Here is a 13,917-nt window from a genome sequence, read left to right on the forward strand (position 1 = left end):
GGACATTATTCCAGAACCACTAGCCATAATATTTAATAATTGGGTTTTAATCCTGGCTCCTCCACTTGTCTCCTGTCTTCCCTTGGGTAAGTCACTTAACTTCCTTGTGCCTCAATTACCTCATCAGTAAAATGGGACCCCAAGGATTATAAGAGGGGAATGTGTGTTCCTCTTTTTCTCTTTGAGAGCATCTTTAATGTAAAGCCAGGGGATTCCCAAGGTCGTATTGATACCTTTAACATTTATTACCTAGAGCCCATCCCAGTAATGTCATACCCTTCTTCCATCTCTAATTTGTTTAACTGTGCTTTTGCCAATACATTGTTAGCTCTCTCTCAAGTACTCAGTTCAGTACCTTCTACATGGTAAGCACTTGACTTTCTTCAGTTGATTGTTCAGATGTTCTTGGTTAGTAGCAATCAGAACTGGGGTGATCAAGGGGTCCATCTTTCCAGTAACCAATAGCATAGTTACAGATATCAATACCTATGTGAAACTAATGGTATCAGTATTCTTAAAGTTTTAGGTTTTAGAATGTTGCTATATAGAAAGAATGGGGAGAAAGCTCTGTGTCCCACTTTGTGACTCTCCAGTCCACCTAGTTTCCTTTCTCTTGCAGTTTCAGTCCCTACCATGGGCTTCAGACACCCAAGTCTGCAAAATCAACAAAGTTTAATGAGCTTACAATTTGGTAACAGTGTGAACAGATTGAGTTTAAGCCATCTTTCCCTAGATATAATACTTCTTCAGCCCTGTCCAGGACTCTCTGTACTTCCCCGTAGCTTTCCTGGGGTTCATATTCAATCAATTGATCAATTATATTTATTTAGCTCTTATTCCATGCAAAGCACTGTTCAAAGCATTTGGAAGAGTGCAACACAATGGACACATTCCCTGCCCACAATGAGTTTACAGTCTAGAGGAGGAGATAGGCATTAATACAAATAAATTATGGATCAGTACAAACATGTTGTGGGGCTGGGAGTGGTGAATAAAGGGAGTGGGTCAGGGTGACACAGAAGTGAGGGAAGGCCTCTTGGAGGACATGTGCCTTCAATAAGCCTTTGAAGGTTAGGAGAGTAATTCTGTCAAATATGAAAAGGTGGGTTGCTTCAGGCCCGGAATGTCAGCGGAGAGATAGATGAGATTGTACAAGTGTAAGCACAGTGCTCTGCACACAGTAAGTGCTCAATAAATATGACTGAATGAATAATAATTAATAATAATAATAATGACTTTTATTAAGGTGATCAGGTTGTCTCACGGGGGCTCACATTCTTAGTCCCCATTTTACAGATGACATAACTGAGGCACAGAGAAGTTAAGTGACTTGCCCAAAGTCACACAGCTACAATTGGTGGAAATGGGATTTGAACCCATGACTTCTGACTCCAAAGCCCGTGCTCTTGCCACTGAGCTATGCTGCTTCTCTAATGAATGAATGAGGTAAAGGGAGTAGGTTAGTGATATAGGAGTGAAGTTGGAGGGCTGAGCTATGGATGTAAACCCATGACTTCCGATTCCAAAGCCCGTGCTCTTGCCACTGAGCCACACTGCTTCTCGAATGAATGAGGTAAAGGGAGTAGGTTAGTGTTATAGGAGTGAAGTTGGTGGACTGAGCTATAGTAGGAGAGTAGCAAGGTGAAGTAGTAGGAGTGCTCTAAAGTCGCTGGTAAGGACTTTCATTTGTAGAGGTGGATGGCAACCACTGAAGGTTCTTGAGTTGGGAGACATGCACTGAAAGATTTTGTAGAAAAATGATTCAGGTGGCAGAGTGAAGCATGGACTGGAGTTGGGGAAATATAGGCAGGGAGGTAAGCAAGTAAACTGAAACAGTAATGAAGATGAGGTAGGATAAGTGCTTGGATTAACGTGGTAGAAGCTCGGAGGGAGAGGAAGGGGTGGATTTTAGCAAAGTTGTGAAGATTGAACTGAGAGGATGTAGTAATACACTGAATAAAGTGTGGGTTCAATGAGAGAGAGAGAGAGGAGTCAAGGATAGCATCCCTTTGGTTCTTTCCCCTCTTCTCTTCCATTCCTGTCTTGCCCTCTCCAAGTCACTCAGCTACAGAGTTCCCTTAAGGACGAGAAGACTTTCTGGCTTCCTGGAGTGGACATTTTAGTTGGGCTCTGAAGAAGGAGAAAACTCTATGCAGGAGGAAAGATATGAGCAAAGTGTCTATAGTATAGTACTTAATTTGAATCATTATGTTGTACTTAATTTCTTTGGTTCACTTACTGGGAAAGTAGCATGGCCTAGTGGAAAGAGCACAGGCCTTGGAGTAAGAGAACCCAGATTCTAATTCTAGCTCCACCACATGTCTGTTATGTGACCTTGGGTAAGTCACTGTACTTTAGTTCTCTCATCTGCAAAATGGCAATAGATATCTATATTCCCCCCTACTTGGAATGTGAGCTCTATGTGGGACTTGATGATTTTGTATATATTTCAGTGCTTAGTACAGCACAGTGCTTGGCACATAGAAGCACTTAGCAAATATCAAAATTATTATTATTATTATTTACTCAGGAAGTCTCTACCTTGAAAGACACTAATTACAAACACAGAAATTCTGACCTAGAACAAATACGTTTCCTTTGAACCAGTATAAAAAGATATGAGCCTAAGGTCTATGCTGTTCTCCAATGTCTCTTAAGCCCAACTTTGTTTCGATCAAGGGTTTTAGTTGACATGAAGCCCTCCCTTCCTCCTACTCCCTTTCCCTTCTGTATCATCAATGCATCTAAATCTGAACATTTTAAACCCTTGATATTTTTCCCACATCAGTTATGTCTATTATAGTAGATTGCAAGCTCCTATAAGCAGTGAATGTGCCTACCAACTCCTGTATTATATTCTCTCAAACACCTAGTATAATGCTGTGCACATAGTAAGCTTCATGATTGATTATTACAACCTAAATTGAAGCGTGGCTCAGTGGAAAGAGCACTGTTTGGGAGTGTGAGGTCATGGCTTCTAATCCTGACTCCGCCACTTATCAACTGTGTGACTGGGCAAGTCACTTAACTTCTCTGTGCCTGTTACCTCATCTGTAAAATAGGGACTAAGATTGTGAACCCCACGTGGGACAACCTGATCACCTGGTGTACCCCCAGCGCTTTGAACAGGGCTTTGCATGTAGTAAGTGCTTAACAAATACCACCATTATTATTACTTCAATACCATGAAGAGCTCTTTGGGGCAGAACCCTGTTCCTATTTTCTATTCAGATGGAGCTGATATGGATGAAGGGAATAATCAGTTGATTTTTTTTTAAGTGCATTCACTCATTCAATCGTATTTGAGAGCTTATTGCATGTACAGTGAATGCTAGTTTTAACAATGACCATGAAATGCTTTAATCATTTTATTTTGGAAGATTACCTTTCGGCAGGAAACTGTTTCATCTTGTAAACATGAATAATAGCCTTCCAGGTTTGAAGTTAATATTATTATTCTCATTTTTCTTCTACGGTGAGGATATAAAAAGTTTAATGCTTATGTTTTCTTTTACCCATGTTGTATCAAGTCAATCATACTATTTCTGCTCTTCTGATGGGTTGAGGATTCCTGAAAGCCTCTCAGATCTACACTAATCTTCAATATCATTCTAGTTTTTCTATAAGAAATAATGCTGTGGAAAGCCATTAGATTTCTAGAAACATTTTCAATACCATAGAATTAAAGATAAATACCTTTAATACACCTTCGATAATGGATTGTCCTTTTGCAAAAAGCTCCCTTTCAGTAACTTGAAGTAGAAATAAGATAAGCAATTCATTTCTGAGTAACAAGTAAGACAAAAAGGAAAGTCTTCAACAAAGTCTTCAATAAATTGTGAGGGCAGATTATAAAATATAAATGAAATTTGTCTTAAAAGTGGAAGTATCTACCATTAAGGTAAATTAAGTGAACATAGCACACATATTGCTATTTATTTTCATAAATGTTGTTACTGATGGTGCAATTCTAACCATGTGTAAGGGTATGGCTGAGAAGTCCAGTGTGTGATGGTTAGTCTTTGTGCAGCAAGCACATGAAAGGATTCGTCTTTGTGCACTCATGTGCTTGTTCCATATGGGTCCTGGTGGTATTATGTTCCTTTAAAATCCACCTCTTGAGGCAAGGTAAACATGACTGCTCCAAAGACAATCTACTGTTTGTCCATTGTTTCAGACTTGCCTCACTCTTTTGTAATTATTACACCCTCCTGGTTTGCATGTGCCCTTTTTAGTTTGCTATAGAGCAGTTTGGTTGTTCTGCTTTCAGCCATTCTTCATGCGTCCCATATGGGAAACTGCTTATATACATAAATGTTAAGTATACTTATACTTTTGTTTTTGTATAGAGCTTTTATTCACAGCATTTTCATATCATTTATCTGAGTTCTCATGAAATCTGGTTTTATAGATGAAGACACTGAAATGCATAGAGGTTAAATGACTTGCCCATGATCACACAACAGACCAGTGGAAGAGCTGAAATTAGAACACAGGTCTTCAGGCTCTCTGATCAGTGTTTCTTTGTCTAGACTCCTTGCTTGAGATAGCTTTGTATGTGTGGTCTTTGGTACTTGCTGTGATGAGGACGAAGGCAATCAATTCTCTCCATGCTCTAAAGGACAGGGCAGGTAACCGGGAAGCCTGTACATATGTCTGGTGAGTTGTTTGTTGGAAGTCCCTGGTGCAAGTGAGCAGACCAATGACTGGGCTTCCCCCTACCATTGTGTCCCATCTCTGGGAAGGAACTCCTTGCCAAGGAACTGTAGTGGTGACTTTTTGGCCTGGTTAGCTGACTTTCTTTTAGCATCATGCAGGTACTTACTTGTAAGGCATGAATAGGGAGGACATGCAAACAGAATATTGGTTTCCTCCTTTGAGTACATTACCAATACATAGCTGGCACTAAAAGGGGAAAAGTTCATGGGACCAAAACACATCATCACTACTTTCCCTAGCTATCTCCACTGTCGTGGTTGAGGCTAGCATGCTATCATGGTAAAAACCCTTCTTTGGCTCCCATATTTGGTTGTTTCCTTTTTCCTCCCCTCACTCAACTACACTCACTTCACACTTGCTTACCCCTTCTGATCTGACCTTCCAGGATGTGAAATCTTTTTTTCCCCACAGTATTGCCAGCTCCTTATCCCCAGTGAAGACATGAAGCCACCTCAGCTATAATTCATTGTGGTTTCTGCTCCCCAAGTGTCTGAATAAAATCATGTTGATCCTAAGGGCCACTGAGATTCAGAATTTCAGGGAGAGAGCATCACATTTTTTTTTTTTGAACGGTATTTGTTAAGCACTTATTCTGTGCCAGGAATTGCAAGTGCTGGGGTGGATAGAAGCAAATTGGGTTGGACACAGTCCCTGTCTAGCATGGGGCTCACAGTCTAAATCCCCATTTTACAGGTGAGGTAACTGAGGCACAAAAAAGCTAAGTGACTTGTTCAAGGCTACACAGCAGACAACTGGAGGAGCCAGCATTAGAACCCATGACCTTCTGACCCCCAGGCCCATGATCTATCCACTACACCATGTGGTTTCTCACATGTTTAGGAAGGCTTCCTACTCTGTCAGGAGGAGGTCTCAGTGGTAGTGATTAGGTGGAGGTATGGTAATTATGGCAGTCAGGTCTGAGCGAAGCTAGCATGGTTCTCTTTGGGGGTGGGATGATGAGGCAGGAAGAGGGCAGGGAAAAAAAAATTCATTCTACCAAACTCTGTTAATCAACAAATCAAAGATGTGCCACTTCACTGCATGTACGTACATGTAATGTTTATTCCAAATATATTCCAAATACACCCACATACTGGGTATTATTATTATTCAGTATACACAAATATCCATATCTACCCGGATACATGTGGGCATGATCTATACTATCTATTCAGTCTATACTTCACGCCACTGCCCGGATCATCTTTGTGCAGAAATGCTCTGGGCATGTTACTCCCTCATCAAAAATATCCAGTGGCTACCAGTCAACCTATACATCAGGCAAAATCTCCTCACCATCGGCTTCAAGGCTGTCCATCACCTCGCCCCCTTCTACCTCACCTCCCTTCTCTCCTTCTACAGCCCAGCCCACACCCTCTGCTCCTCTGCCACTAACCTCCTCACTGTGCCTAGATCTTGCCTGTCCCGCTATCAACTCCCGGCCCACGTCCTCCTCCTGGCCTGGAATGCCCTCCCTCTGCCCATCCACCAAGCTAGCTCTCTTCCTCCCTTCAAAGCCCTACTGAGATCTCACCTCCTCCAGGAGGCCTTCCCAGACTGAGCCCCGTCCTTCCTCTCCCCCTCCCCATCCCCCTCACCCTACCTCCTTCCCCTCACCACAGCACCTGTATATATGTTTGTACAGCTTTATTACTCTATTTCACTTGTACATATTTACTATTCTATTTATTTTATTTTGTTAATATGTTTTGTTGTCTGTCTCCCCCTTCTAGACTGTGAGCCCATTGTTGGATAGGGACCAACTTGTTGCCAACTGGATGTTGCCAACTTGTACTTCCCAAGTGCTTAGTACAGTGTTCTGCACACAGTAAGTGCTCAGTAAATACGATTGAATGAATGAATGATCAATGAGGCACAAACGTGTTTATACAGAATCTTTAATCTGGGATACATGCTAGACCAACAGAGATATTAAGATGAGGACAAACACATGAAAGCATAGCCTAGTAGAAGCAGCATTGCCTATTACATAAAGCACTGAACTGGGAGTTCTAATCCCAAGCTCCATTATTTGACTGTGTATTGTTGTTGTTGTCTTAGAAGCAGCGTGGCTCAGTGGAAAGAGCCCGGGCTTGAGAGTCAGAGGTCATGGGTTCGAATCCTGGCTCTGCTGCTTGGCAGCTGTGTGACCTTGGGCAAGTCACTTCACTTCTCTGAGCCTCAGTTACCTCATCTGTAAAATGGGGATTCAGACTGTGAGCCCCACGTGGGACAACTTGATCACCTTGTATCCCCCCACAGCGCTTAGAACAGTAGAGTACTGGTAGAGTACTGGAAATTCTCCAGATGCAACCCTGAGAGGGGTGACAGTGTATAACCTTGGGCAAATCACTTAACTTACCTTGTGTTTTTGAAAGGGAAAGCAGAAATACATGACTGAGACTGGGTCTCAGTCCCGATTTGTGAGTTCACTTGGTGCAGTACTGTGCACCAGGGCAAGTACAAAGGAAGCACGCAACCTGGTCCTTTTTCTCAGTCTTAAGCTCTTCACAAAGCATCTTAAATTCCCATTGCCCTGTATCTTAACTACTCCTCACTGACAGCTTTAATACTGCTTTCTTTCTAATTTCTCACTTCACCAAAGATGAAGAAACAGAGGCACAAGTCATTTATATCATTAGCATGGCCTTACCACTTCTGCCTTCTCTATCTAGAAGAATTTGCTCACCTCTTTTGAGTTTTTCCACACTTTACTATCTACATCTTCTCAGCATAATGGTTAGTAGAAATGATCCCTGCCCCTAAAGACCTTATAGTGTAATCTTCTGTTTGAAGTTGGTATGGACATTATCCAGTAAGAATTAACATCTACTTATATGAATTTGAAATAATTCCAGCTTTCTAATGTCATGTTCTCTTGCTAGTCCTGTAGCTTTCTTAGTATATTCTTATCGGTTTACATTCCTGTCCTTTGTCTCTCTCTTTCCATTGATTTTTCCTCTCTGTTGTAAAGTCCCTGCACCTGCCAAGTGTCTGCTCCCACTTCTCAGACTCTCTACTTGCACAACCAGTATTTCTGGGGCACATTGCCCTCCTGAGCTTGCTGTGTTGGGGAATTCATCTCTAGTTCAGGTTCATTACTTCAATTATATATTACTGTGTTCAAAGCACTCTACGTAGCACTTGGGAAAGTACAATACAACAATAAACGGACACATTCCCTGCCACAACAAGCTTAGAGTCTAGAGGGGGAGACAGAATATATAACTAAATAAATAAATTACAGAAATGTTCATAGACCCCTCTCAGGGTCACATCTGGAGAATTTCCAGTATTCTACCAGTCTCACCTATGGGAGGGAGAGTCTGACAGATGTATATCCATTCCATTCCTAGCTCTGGCAGTGGCTAGCGAGTGGAAGACAATCTGCTACAAGTCAAAACTCACCTGTGCTGGGGAGCAGCAGCATGGAAAAGAGTAGAGGACAGAGACTCAAGTTTACTGCATAGAAGGAGACAGTGGTAAGCCACTTCTGCATTTTTACCAAGAAAACCCTACAGATACACTACCAGAACAATTGCAGATAGAAGTAGGGTGTTCTGGGAGAGATATGTCAATGGCATCATCTGGGTCAGAGATGACTTGAAAGCATAAGACAAGACAGTGTACACAGACTGTAAGCTTGTCCTGGGCAGGGAATGTGTCTGTACTCTCCCAAATGTTTAATATGGTGTCTTACAAACAGGAAGTGTTTAAAAAAATATTATCAAATTTAAAAAGTGCCATGGACCTGGGAGTGGGGGGGATGAATAAAGAGAGTAAGTCAGAGTGGCACAGAGGGGAGTGCAAGAAGAAGAAAGGAGGGCTTAAAAGGTCTCTTGGAGGAGATATGCCTTCAATAAGTCTTTGAAGCGGGGAGAGTAATTATCTCTCAGTTATGAGGAGGGAGGGTGTTTCAGGCCAGAGGTAGCATGTGGGCTAGAGTTCGGCACTGAGATCAACAAAACTGAGGTACAGTGAGAAGGTTAGCATTAGAGGAGTGAAATGTGTGGCTTGGTGTAATAGGAGAGTAGAGAGATAAGGTAGAAGGGGCAAGGTGATTGAGTGCTTTAAAAACAATAATGAGAGTAATAAACAATTTAATTGCTTACTATGTGCCAAGCACTGTTCTAAGCACTGGGGTAGATATAAGGTAATCAGGTTGTCCCACATGGAGCTCACAGTCTTAATCCCCATTTTACAGATGAGGTGACTGAGGGTGCAGAGAATTTGTGACTTCCCAAAGTTACATAGCTGATAAATGGTGGAGCTGGGATTAAAACCCACAACCTCTGACTCCCAAGCCTGGGCTCTTTCCACTAAGCCAAACTTGGTTGGATGCGAAGGTGGATGAGGAACCACTGGAGTTTCTTGAGGAGTAGGGAAACATTGTCTGGATGTTTTTGTAGGAAAATGATCTTACGTTATGAATTGGGTTCCAATCGTTTCTCACTTTGTTCAGGCTCTATCAGGTAGCTAGGCATACAAACGGGCATTTATTCACCCATTTTCCTCCCTACTTTCACTGCTGGAAAACATGCCACTGCTTTCCAGAGTCTACATAATTCATTTCTTGGACTCTGATGTCACTGCACAGCCTGAAGGTAATTTCTTTCCACAGCTTATCCTGTTAGGGAAGACAAGCATAATTGTAACAGGAAAAGTCAAATTAAATGAACTAAACATGCCAAATCCCCTAATCCCAAAGAAAAAAAAAAATCCTGGAACCATTTTTAAGCTCTTTTCTGCTCCCCATGTTAAAGGAAGAATGAGCTACTTAGGGCATAACTATGAGCATCAATAACCTATGGTATTAAGCGCTTACTGTATACAGAGCATTATACTAAGTGTTTATAAAAGTATAGTACAACAGAGTTGATACATGTGATAAATTAATAGATTTGAGTTTACAGTTTACAGGGATGAGGGTGGGGAAGGATGGAGCAGGGAACATGTCTTCCCACCTTTTTGAACTCTTTGCAAAAAGATTGAAATGCTCTCTAGAGGGGGATCATTTCCTCTCACTCCCCAAGACTCATTGGGAAAGGGGGATGGAGTGGGCTTCCTGCTTAGTGCAGTGCTGTGCACACAGTAAGTGCTCAATAAAAATGATTGAATGAATGCTCACTCCCCAGGGGTGCTTCTGCACCATTCCATCTACTTATAACTATCTTTCCCTTCCTTTCAAGCCCATATCATCTGCTTCTACCACCCACTCCAGTCCCTGTCCCACAAAGGGCTCACACCCTTAATCCCCATTTTATAGATGAGGTAACTGGAGCCCAGGGAAGTGAAGTGCCTTGTCCAAGGTCACACAGCAGACATGAGGCAAAACTGGGATTAGAACCCATGACCTTCTGACTCCCAGGGCAGTGTTCTTCTATGATCCTATCATATCACACTCTGATTACTCCATCAACCTCCTTGCTGACCTCCCTGCCTCCTGTGACTTCCCACTCCAGTTTATAGTTCATTCTGCTGCCTGGATTGTTTTTCTACTAGGATGTCCAATTCAAACTTCCCCACTCTGCAAGGAGCTCCAGTTGTTGCCAGCCACCTCCACATCAAACAGAAATTCCTAACTATAGGCTTTAAGCTCTCAATCAACTTGCCTCCTCCTCCCTTAGCTCCCTGAATTACTACTACAGCCTAGTCCACACACTTCACTCTTCAATGCCAACCTACTTGCTGTACTTCAGTATTATCTGTCTTCTGTTCATTCATTCATTCAATCGTATTTGAGTGCTTACTGTATGCAGAGCACTGTACTAAGCACTTGGAAATTACATTTCAGCAACAGGTAGAGAGACAGTCCCTACCCAACAACAAGCTCACGGTCTAGAAGGGGGAGACAGACAACAAAATAAAACAAGTAGACAAGTGTCAGTATCATCAAAATAAATAGAATTATATATACACATCATTAATAAAATAGAGTAATAAATATGTACAAATATACACAAGTGCTGTGGGGAAGGGAATAGGGTAGAGGGAGAGAGTGGGGATGATGGGAGGAGGAGCAGAGGAAAAGGGAGGCTCAGTCTGGAAAGGCCTCCTGGAGGAGGTGAGCTCTCAGTAGGGCTTTGAAGGGGGGAAGAGAGCTAGTTTGGCGGATGTGTGGAGGGAGGGCATTCCAGGCCAGAGGTAGCACTTGGGCCAGGGGTCAATGGTGGGACAGGTGAGAACATGACATAGTGAGGAGGTTAGCAGCAGAGGAGCGGAGTGTGTGGGATGGGCTGTAGAAGGAGAGAAGGGAGGTGAGGTAGGAGGGGGCAAAGTGATGGAGTAGCTTTGAAGCCAATAGTGAGGAGTTTTTGCTTCATGTGAAGGCTGATAGGCAACCACTGGAAATATTTGAGGGGAGTGACATGCCCAGAGCATTCTCGTCCTCATCCTACCTCTGGTCTGAAACACCCTCCCTCTTCCTATCTGACAGAAGATCATTCTTTCCACCTTCAAAATCTTATTAAAAGTGCATTCCCTCCAAGGGACCTTTCCCAAATAAGCCTTCGGTGTCTCTTCTCCCTCTCCTTTTTGCATTGCTCTCACACCTGGAGCTATACCCTTTATCCCTCAGACCCACAGCACCTAAGTCAATACCCATAATTCATTTAAATTAACGTATGCCTTTCCCTCTAGAGTGTAAGCTTGTTGTGGGCAGGGATCATGTCTACCAACTCTGTTATACTGTTCTTATCCAAGTGCTTAGTACAGGGTTCTGCACTCGAAGTGCTCCATAAATATGAATAATATGAGTATGTATCCTTACCCTGGATTTTTCAGACAGCATATAATGTGCTATTTAGGGACATGGCAGTGGGTAGGGGTAATTGTTTCTTCCCTGTGGCAGTTGCCCTTTTTCAGAGTCATTATAGAAGGAATTTGTTTCATGGGGAAAAAAGGGATGGGAGAGAACAAAGACTCTGATTAAGGATGAATTGGAGCACCCTCAGGATTTCTGAATTGGAAAATAGGGATCACTGACTATTTTTCTCTATTAAGCTTATGTGTAAATCTCAGAACAACCATTTGGCTTACTTCACTTGATTTCAATACACTGCTAAGTAAGTTTGGAGTAAGGTGGTCAATAAAACATACTAAACTGAGGTTAAACAGTGCCCTAAAGTGAAGAGAGTAATTTTAGAATCAATGCATTATTTAGTTTGCAACCAATGGGGAAATTTCACTGTGAAATATACACTTATTATCCACATTTAATGAGAAATCTATTAACCACACTGAACTGAATTACCATGTATATGGGCCCTTTTCCATATGACAAAAATACAGTAATTTGTTCTCAGAGAAAATTATCTAGAGGCTCCCCTTACAGATCAAGGAAGAAAGAAACACATATTACAAATTAATATTATTCAAAGTATAAGAAAGTTTTATATGTTTCCCAAAGAAATATTTAGAATAGCATACAGCTTAGTGACTTGGAAATAGATGAATTCTACAACAGAAATGTTAAAATCCATTCAGTGTGTCATATGGCTATAATACCAGTGTATTCTAGTCCAATGCAGAAGTCCAAACATTTGAAATGATCAAGGGCAGTCAGAGGAGGGAGTGACCCATATATGGTAAACTGACTCTCATTTCTGGTACTTCTGCAGTGCTGTGTAATTTCTGGGTGAGTCACATTTAATTTATCTGTGCTTCAGTTTCCTAGTCTGTTAAAGGGGAATTAAACACTTGTACTCCCTCTTACTTAAACAGTGAGGCCAATGTGGAGACAGGGATTGTATTCAAGCTGATTTTCTCTTTTCTACCCCAGTTCAGTGCTTGGCACATAAGAACTTAATAAATAGTATTATTACTGTTTCTATTATTAGCCAACCAAGGCAATTTCCAAACCCAAAGTTTTTGATGCAGCAAATAGGGATAAGGAAAGGAGAGTGTTCTTTTTCAAGTGTGATATGCAACCAAAATTCTACTCCTATGCTAAAGCAAGGCAGTAAGGGGAATCATTGCCCTACAATCAGGATAGTAATTCAGAGGCAACTTCCCAAGGCTCCTGGAATCACTCTCAGTGGTGATTCTTGAATGATTACTGTGTGTAGAGCACTCTGCCCTTTCCTCTTCATCCAAACCACTACCTTGTTGGTACAATCTCTCATCATATTCTGACTGGATTACTTCATCAGCCTCCTTTCTGATCTCCCATCCTCCTGTCTCTCCTCACTTCAGTCTATACTTCACTCTGCTGCCCGGATTGTCTTTCTACAGAAATGCCCTGGGCATGTCGCACCCTCCTCAAAAATCTCCAGTGGTTGCCTATCAACCTTCAAATGAAGCAAAAACTCCTCACTATTGGCCTCAAAGCTCTCCATCACCTTGCCCTCTCCCATCTCACCTCCCTTCTCTCCTTCTACAGCCTAGCCCGAACACTCCACACCTCTGCCTCTAACCTCCTCACTGTGCCTCATTCTCACCTATCCCGCTGTCAACCCCTGGTCCACGTCCTACCTCTGGCCTGGAATGCCCTCCCTCCTCACATCCGCCAAACTAGTTCTCTTTCTCACCCCCCCACCCCCCACCCCACCACCACGACCTTCAAAGCCCTACTGAGAACTCACCTCCTCCAGGAGGCCTTCCCAGAATGAGCCCCATTTTCCTCTGCTCCTCCTCCCCTCCCCATCACCCCTACTCCCTCCCTCTGCTCTACCACCTTCCCCTTCCCACAGCACTTACGTATGTTTGTACATACTTATTATTGTATTTATTTGTGATGTATATTTATCTATAATTCTATTTATTTTGATGCTATTGATGCCTGTCTGCTTGTTTTTTGTTTTGTTGTCTACCTCCCCCTTCTAGACTGTGAGCCCATTGTTGGATAGGGATTCTTTATCTGTTGCCAAATTGTACTTTCCAAGCACTTAGTAAAATGTTCTGCACCCAGTAAGTGCTCAATAAATACAATTGATTTAATGAATGAATGTCTGGGAGAAAGTCATAGAGTTCTTAGGTACAATTCCTGACTTTAAGGAGCCTATAGTCTAGTGGGAAGCAGTTACTTGACCTTTTCTGATTTGGTAGTACTGTGACCATGGCATCACATTTGGCAGTAGGCCACATTTGACAGCACTGACAGGAGTTCATAATAGGTTGAATTTGCTAATCTGACATGGGTAAGGATCAGTGAAATAGATGAATGTCTGATATGATAGAATATGATTATGGAAAGCATCC

The 13,917-nt window shown here is 42.2% G+C and overlaps 1 non-coding gene across 1 annotated transcript; it reads left to right on the forward strand.

Moving 5' to 3' along the window:
- The first annotated feature begins 7,979 nt into the window (after positions 1 to 7,979).
- On the forward strand, positions 7,980 to 8,117 carry LOC119938108. Its single transcript, XR_005454349.1, has one exon. It is a non-coding gene; the product is annotated as a small nucleolar RNA SNORA7 (small nucleolar RNA).
- Positions 8,118 to 13,917: the final 5,800 nt, after the last annotated feature.

Source organism: Tachyglossus aculeatus, chromosome 1, assembly GCF_015852505.1.
Source record: "Tachyglossus aculeatus isolate mTacAcu1 chromosome 1, mTacAcu1.pri, whole genome shotgun sequence".
Lineage (NCBI taxonomy): Eukaryota > Metazoa > Chordata > Mammalia > Monotremata > Tachyglossidae > Tachyglossus > Tachyglossus aculeatus.